The 5,884-nt window shown below is 37.2% G+C and overlaps 1 long non-coding RNA gene across 1 annotated transcript in view; it reads right to left on the reverse strand.

Annotated features, from left to right (window-relative positions):
• Positions 1-4,508: 4,508 nt before the first annotated feature.
• The window catches only part of LOC110262462, a 4,307-nt gene continuing 2,931 nt past the window's right edge, over positions 4,509-5,884 (reverse strand). Inside the window, exon 2 of the long non-coding RNA XR_002356842.1 lies at positions 4,509-4,983. This is a non-coding gene — a long non-coding RNA (uncharacterized LOC110262462). The remainder of the gene's footprint in view (positions 4,984-5,884) is intronic.

The following is a 5,884-nucleotide window of genomic DNA, read 5'->3' on the forward strand; positions in this document are numbered from 1 at the left end:
GTGATACACTTGTAATCTCATATGGTCCCCTCCACCGGGACTTCAGTTTCTCGGGGAATAGCCTGAGCCTGGAATTGAACAGCAGAACCTTTTGTCCTGGTTCAAAGATTCTAGATGACAGCTTTCTGTCATGCCACTTTTTTTATTTTTCTTTATAAAGCTTGGCATTTTCGAAAGCAGTGAATCTGAATTCCTCTAGCTCATTTAGCTGGAGCAACCTTTTTTCTCCAGCTAATCTGGCATCAAAGTTTAGGAATCTGGTTGCCCAGTAGGCTTTATGTTCCAGTTCCACGGGCAGGTGACATGCCTTACCATAGACCAGTTGGTATGGAGAGGTCCCTATAGGAGTCTTGAATGCTGTTCTGTATGCCCACAGAGCATCATCCAAGCTTCTTGCCCAATCCTTTCTACGGGTATTTACAGTCCGTTCTAGGATTCTTTTTAGCTCTCTGTTAGAGACTTCAGCTTGTCCATTAGTCTGTGGATGATATGGAGTCGCTACCTTGTGGCGAATCCCATATAGGACCATGGCAGAGTAAAGCTGTTTGTTGCAGAAGTGAGTGCCCCATCACTGATTAGTACTCTAGGGACCCCAAACCTGTTGAAGATATATTTCTGGATGAACTTCAGCACTGTTTTAGTATCATTGGTGGGTGTGGTAATGACCTCAACCCATTTTGATACATAGTCAACTGCCACCAGAATATAAGTGTTTGAGAATGATGGTGGGAAAGGTCCCATGAAGTCAATTTCCCCATACGTCAAACAACTCAATCTCCAAGATTCCTTGTTGAGGCATGGCGTAACCATGAGGCAGATTACCAGCTCTTTGGCAACTGTCACAGTTACGTACAAACTCTCGGAAATCTTTATAGAGTGTGGGCCAATAGAAGCCACATTGGAGGACATTGGTGACTGTTCGCTCACCTCCGAAATGGCCTCCATATTGAGATCCATGGCAATGCCATAGGATCCTCTGTGCTTCTTCTCTAGGAACACACCTACGGATTATTCCGTCTGCACATCTCTTAAAGAGATAGGGGGAATTTTTCTGTCAGCTGTTTCCATGTCCTTATGCTGGCCTTAGGTTGGTTATTTAACCACCTCTTAGCTTGATCTTTTACAGCAAACGGAAATAGTAATAGTCTGTAGACATCCTGATCTATTTCTTTATCATGTACTGTGTCAGCAATTTGTAAAAATTGTGCCAGAAACTCTGTAGGTTCTTCCTGTAGAAGACCAGAATATTGGCAACTTTGCTGCACCATGATAATGAGCTGAGGATTCAACTCAAAGCTACTGACTCCAATGGAGGGTATGCAGATACTACTCCCATATGAAGCAGTAGAGGGGTTAGCATATGACCCCAGAGTCCTCATGGACTGTTCATTTCGACTTAGCTCCATGATGGAGAAAGGGAGATGATGTCAAATAAAAAATTTATTTTTATTTATTTATTTATTTCAAAAATGAAACAAATTAAAATAAAATAAACAAAAATGGTTGAAAATTTTCGAAAAAAAAATGAGGAGAGAGAAAGTGGTTAGGAAGTTTTGAAAAGAATATGATGATTTTTTGAAAAAAAGTTTTAAATTTTAAAAAAATCTGAATTTTAAAAGTAAGTTTCGAAAATTTGCTTTAAAATAGAGAGAAAAGATATTTTTGAATTTAAAGAGGAGAGAGAAAAACAATAAGATAGCACAAGATTTAAAATTTTTAGATCTAATGCTCCTTGTTTTTAAAAATTTTGGAGGGAAAACACCAAGGAACACCAAACTTAAAAATTTTAAGATCAAGACACAAGGAAAAACTCAAGAACACCTTGAAGATTCACAAGAACATAAGAACATGAATATGGAACACCAAATTTAAAATTTTTAGAAAACCAAACTAAATTTTTCGAAAATCAAAGGGAAATCAATAAGAAAACACCAAACTTAAAGTTTGGTACAAAATTTAATAGAGAAATTATTATTTTTGAAAAAGATTTTAAAAAAAAGGTATACCAAACTGCCACGGACTTAGACCAACGCTCTAGCCAATTGGACAGTAAATGTAACACTTGTTTTGAAGAAGGATATTTTTAACCAAGAACAATAATAAGAGACTCTAAACCAAAAAAGAAAAATTTTCCTAATCTAAGAAACAAAATAAATCGTCAGTTGTTCAAACACGAACAATCCCCGGCAACGGCGCCAAAAACTTGGTGCACGAATTATAAATCACACTTTTTACAACTCGTACCACTAACCAGCAAGTGCACTGGGTCGTCCAAGTAATACCTTACGTGAGTAAGGGTCAAATCCCACAGAGATTGTTGGTTTGAAGCAAGCTATGGTTATCTTGTAAATCTCAGTTAGGAGGTCAATTATAATTATCAGTTGACTTGCAAATGAACAAGGGAACATAAAATAAATACTTGGTATACAATAATAGAGAATGTGTTGGAGTTTTGGAGATGCTTTGTCTTCAGAATCTCTGCTTTCCTCTGTCTTCTGATTCACGCACGCACGTCCTCCTATGGCAAGCTGTGTGTAGGTGGATCACCGTTGTTAATGGCTACCATCCATCCTTCTAGTGAAAAGGGTCCAGGTGCGCTGTCACCACACGGCTAATCATCTGCAGGTTCTCAGTCGTACCGGAATAGGATTTACTATCCTTTTGCGTCTGTCACTACGCCCAGCACTCGCGAGTTTGAAGTTTGTCACAGCCATCCAATCCCAGAATCCTACTCGGAATACCACAGACAAGGTTTAGACTTTCCGGATTCTCATGAATGCCGCCATCAATCTAGCTTATACCACGGAGATTCTGATTAGGGAACCTAAGAGATATTCATTCAATCTGATGTAGAACGGAGGTGATTGTCAGACACACGTTCATGGATTAAGGAAGGTGATGAATGTCACTGATCATCACCTTCTCCATAGTTAGGCGCGAATGGATATCTTAGATAGGAACACGCATTTTTGAATGGAAAACAGAAATACTTGCATTAATTCATCTAGACACAGCAGAGCTCCTCACCCCCAACAATGGAGTTTAGAGACTCATGCCGTCAAAGAGTACAAAATTCAGATCTAAAATGTCATGAGATGCAAAATGAATCTCTAAAAGTTGTTTAAATACTAAACTAGTAGCCTAGGTTTACAGAAAATGAGTAAACTATAACAGATAGTGCAGAAATCCACTTCTGGGGCCCACTTGGTGTGTGCTGGGGCTGAGACTAAAGCTTCTCACGTGCCTGGGGCTGTTTTGGGCGTTCAACACCAGCTTTGGATCCTTTTCTGGCGTTGAACTCCAACTTGCAACTTGTTTCTGGCGCTGGACGCCATAATTGGGCAGAAAACTAGCGTTGAATGCCAGTTTACGTCGTCTATCCTTGAGCAAAGTATGGACTATTATATATTGCTGGAAAGCCCTGGATGTCTACTTTCCAATGCAATTCGAAGCACGCCATTTGGAGTCTTGTAGCTCCAGAAAATCCATTTTGAGTCCTGGATGTCTACTTTCCCACTTTTCATTGTGACGCTCAGTTTGCTTTCTCAACTTAGCTTTCCTTTCTTCTTTGATTTTTGCCACGCTTTTCCTCTCTTGGGCACGCTTGTTGCTTCCTTTGGACACATTCCTTAAGCCACACTTTCTTATTTTCTTCTTTCTTCACCTACAAGTAATCAAAACAACCAATCAAAGTATCACTAAATTCACAAGGCTTATAAATCATTAAAAGAAGTTATGCATTTTTAATCCAAATTACTTACTTTAGCTTAAACCTCATGATTTAGCATCAATTACATGGTGGTTGTTTGATTCAAAGAAGTTATGCATTTTTAATCCAAATTACTTACTTAGAATGCAAGAAAGTGCATAAAACCTAATAAAAACAAAGAAAAAGGCTAGTGAAACTAGGCTAAGATGACTTGTCATCACAACACCAAACTTAAAACTTGCTTGTCCCCAAGCAAGAGAATAATTATGCTCAAAGGTTCTTTCAACACTACAAGAAAATATGTCTATTGCCACGTTTTTAAAGCGTGGCGAAAAGCTGAAAAAAGCGTGGCGATAGCTTTTCGCCACGCTTTTTGAGCTATCGCCACGCTTTTGAAAGGGTGGCCTCTTCAAGGGTGGCGGTTGCTCTGTCGCCACGCTTTTTCAAACCTATTGCCACGTTTTTTTTTTGCCACGTTTTTTATAGATTGTCACGTTTAAAAACGTGGCCATAGGTGGGAGATATGGCCACGCTTTTAAAGCGTGGCTGTATGTGAAAGATGTGGTCACGCTTTTAAAGCGTGGCAATAGAGGGAGATACGGCCACGCTTTTAAAGCGTGGCAAAGCATGGCAATAGAGGGAGATACGGCCACGCTTTTAAAGCGTGGCAATAGAGGGAGATATGGCCACGCTTTTAAAGCGTGGCAATAGGAGTAGATACGGTCATGCTTTTAAAGCGTGGCAATAACAAGAGATACGGCCGTTAAATCACAAAGCTCACTATCATTGCTGTCATGTTGAGAAAGAAATTCTACTGAAGTTCACATATCAAATACCCAACACATTCAAAATTGTATCAAAGTTAATATTAATTATTAAGAGCTAAATCCAAAATAAACTGTCTTACACCAGTAATCAAATCATTCGATTTGTAGTATCTTTCTATGATCTACTGTACCATAACCAAAATAATCATTCTAAAGACATCAATTGAAACCTAAAAGGTTGTCAAGAACTATACAATGGCATAGGAAACTTGAACAATACTAAACTAGTAACACAAGGTGTATTCCGAAGCGATCAAGAAGCATGAAATCAATCAGCCTAAGCATGTTCACCACGGATGCGGCGAGCAAGCTGAATGTCTTTGCGCATTATGGTGACCTCTTGGCATGGATGGCACACAAGTTGATGTCCTCAAACAAACCAACCAAGTAGGCTTCAGCAGCTTCGTGGAAAGCAAGGACAGCATGGTTCTGGAACCTCAAATCAGTCTGCAAACATAATAAATCAATCAATAAATAGGAATCATTACATATTTTACAGCAAAAAATAACCCAACGCACCAGGACTAAGATAAAAAGGGGTTAATTAGATTGGCTCGCCTTCTGCTTCCTTATCACAGCAGATATAGCTGGTGTTGACAATATACCTTCCCGTATTAGAAAGATAAGTTATCCTAAATTTCTATTAAGAGAGTCATGTTAATAATAATACACACTAGAGGATTGTGAACAATAAGGTGATGCACTAGTCCATCAAAGATTTTTTATCCTTATGATGATGTCATTTACTGCCATATTTGTCCTTAAGTAGAGACGTATATTTTTTAAACCCAACTTTATTTTCTTTGTCTAAAATTCTGCCCTGCCAAAATTTACCCCATATTTGAATCAGATAATTGTTCATTCCGATTGAATAAGAGCGGATTAAATACTTATGAATTTGGATAGTAATATCACCTCATAATTAGCTCAAGTGGTTGCTCACTTCATTTTTAATTAATTGTCAAATTTTAAATAATTAGTTAGCTTGGATAAGAATATGATTAACATATACTAGAATTATACAAATTAAAATAAACTTATAAAATTATTTTTAATATCAATAATCACTTAATTTTTAAATTATTTTACTAACTTGTTCTCTCTCATTTATTGATTTAAGGGTATGAATAGAAAAATAAAATTAATATCATATTAGTTTAATTTGTTAACTGAGTAATTATTTGTGGAAAATAAAAATAAAAGTAGAGCGTTAATTAATAATAAGAGGATTAATTTTTATATAATGAGTCTAACTAAAAATGAGCTATGTAAGAGTAAAAATTTATTAAAAAATAATTTAAACATATTTTTTTTTTAAAAGAGAATAAATGAAACATTAAATTATGGG

This window comes from Arachis ipaensis, unplaced genomic scaffold, assembly GCF_000816755.2.
Source record: "Arachis ipaensis cultivar K30076 unplaced genomic scaffold, Araip1.1 Aipa622, whole genome shotgun sequence".
Taxonomy (NCBI): domain Eukaryota; kingdom Viridiplantae; phylum Streptophyta; class Magnoliopsida; order Fabales; family Fabaceae; genus Arachis; species Arachis ipaensis.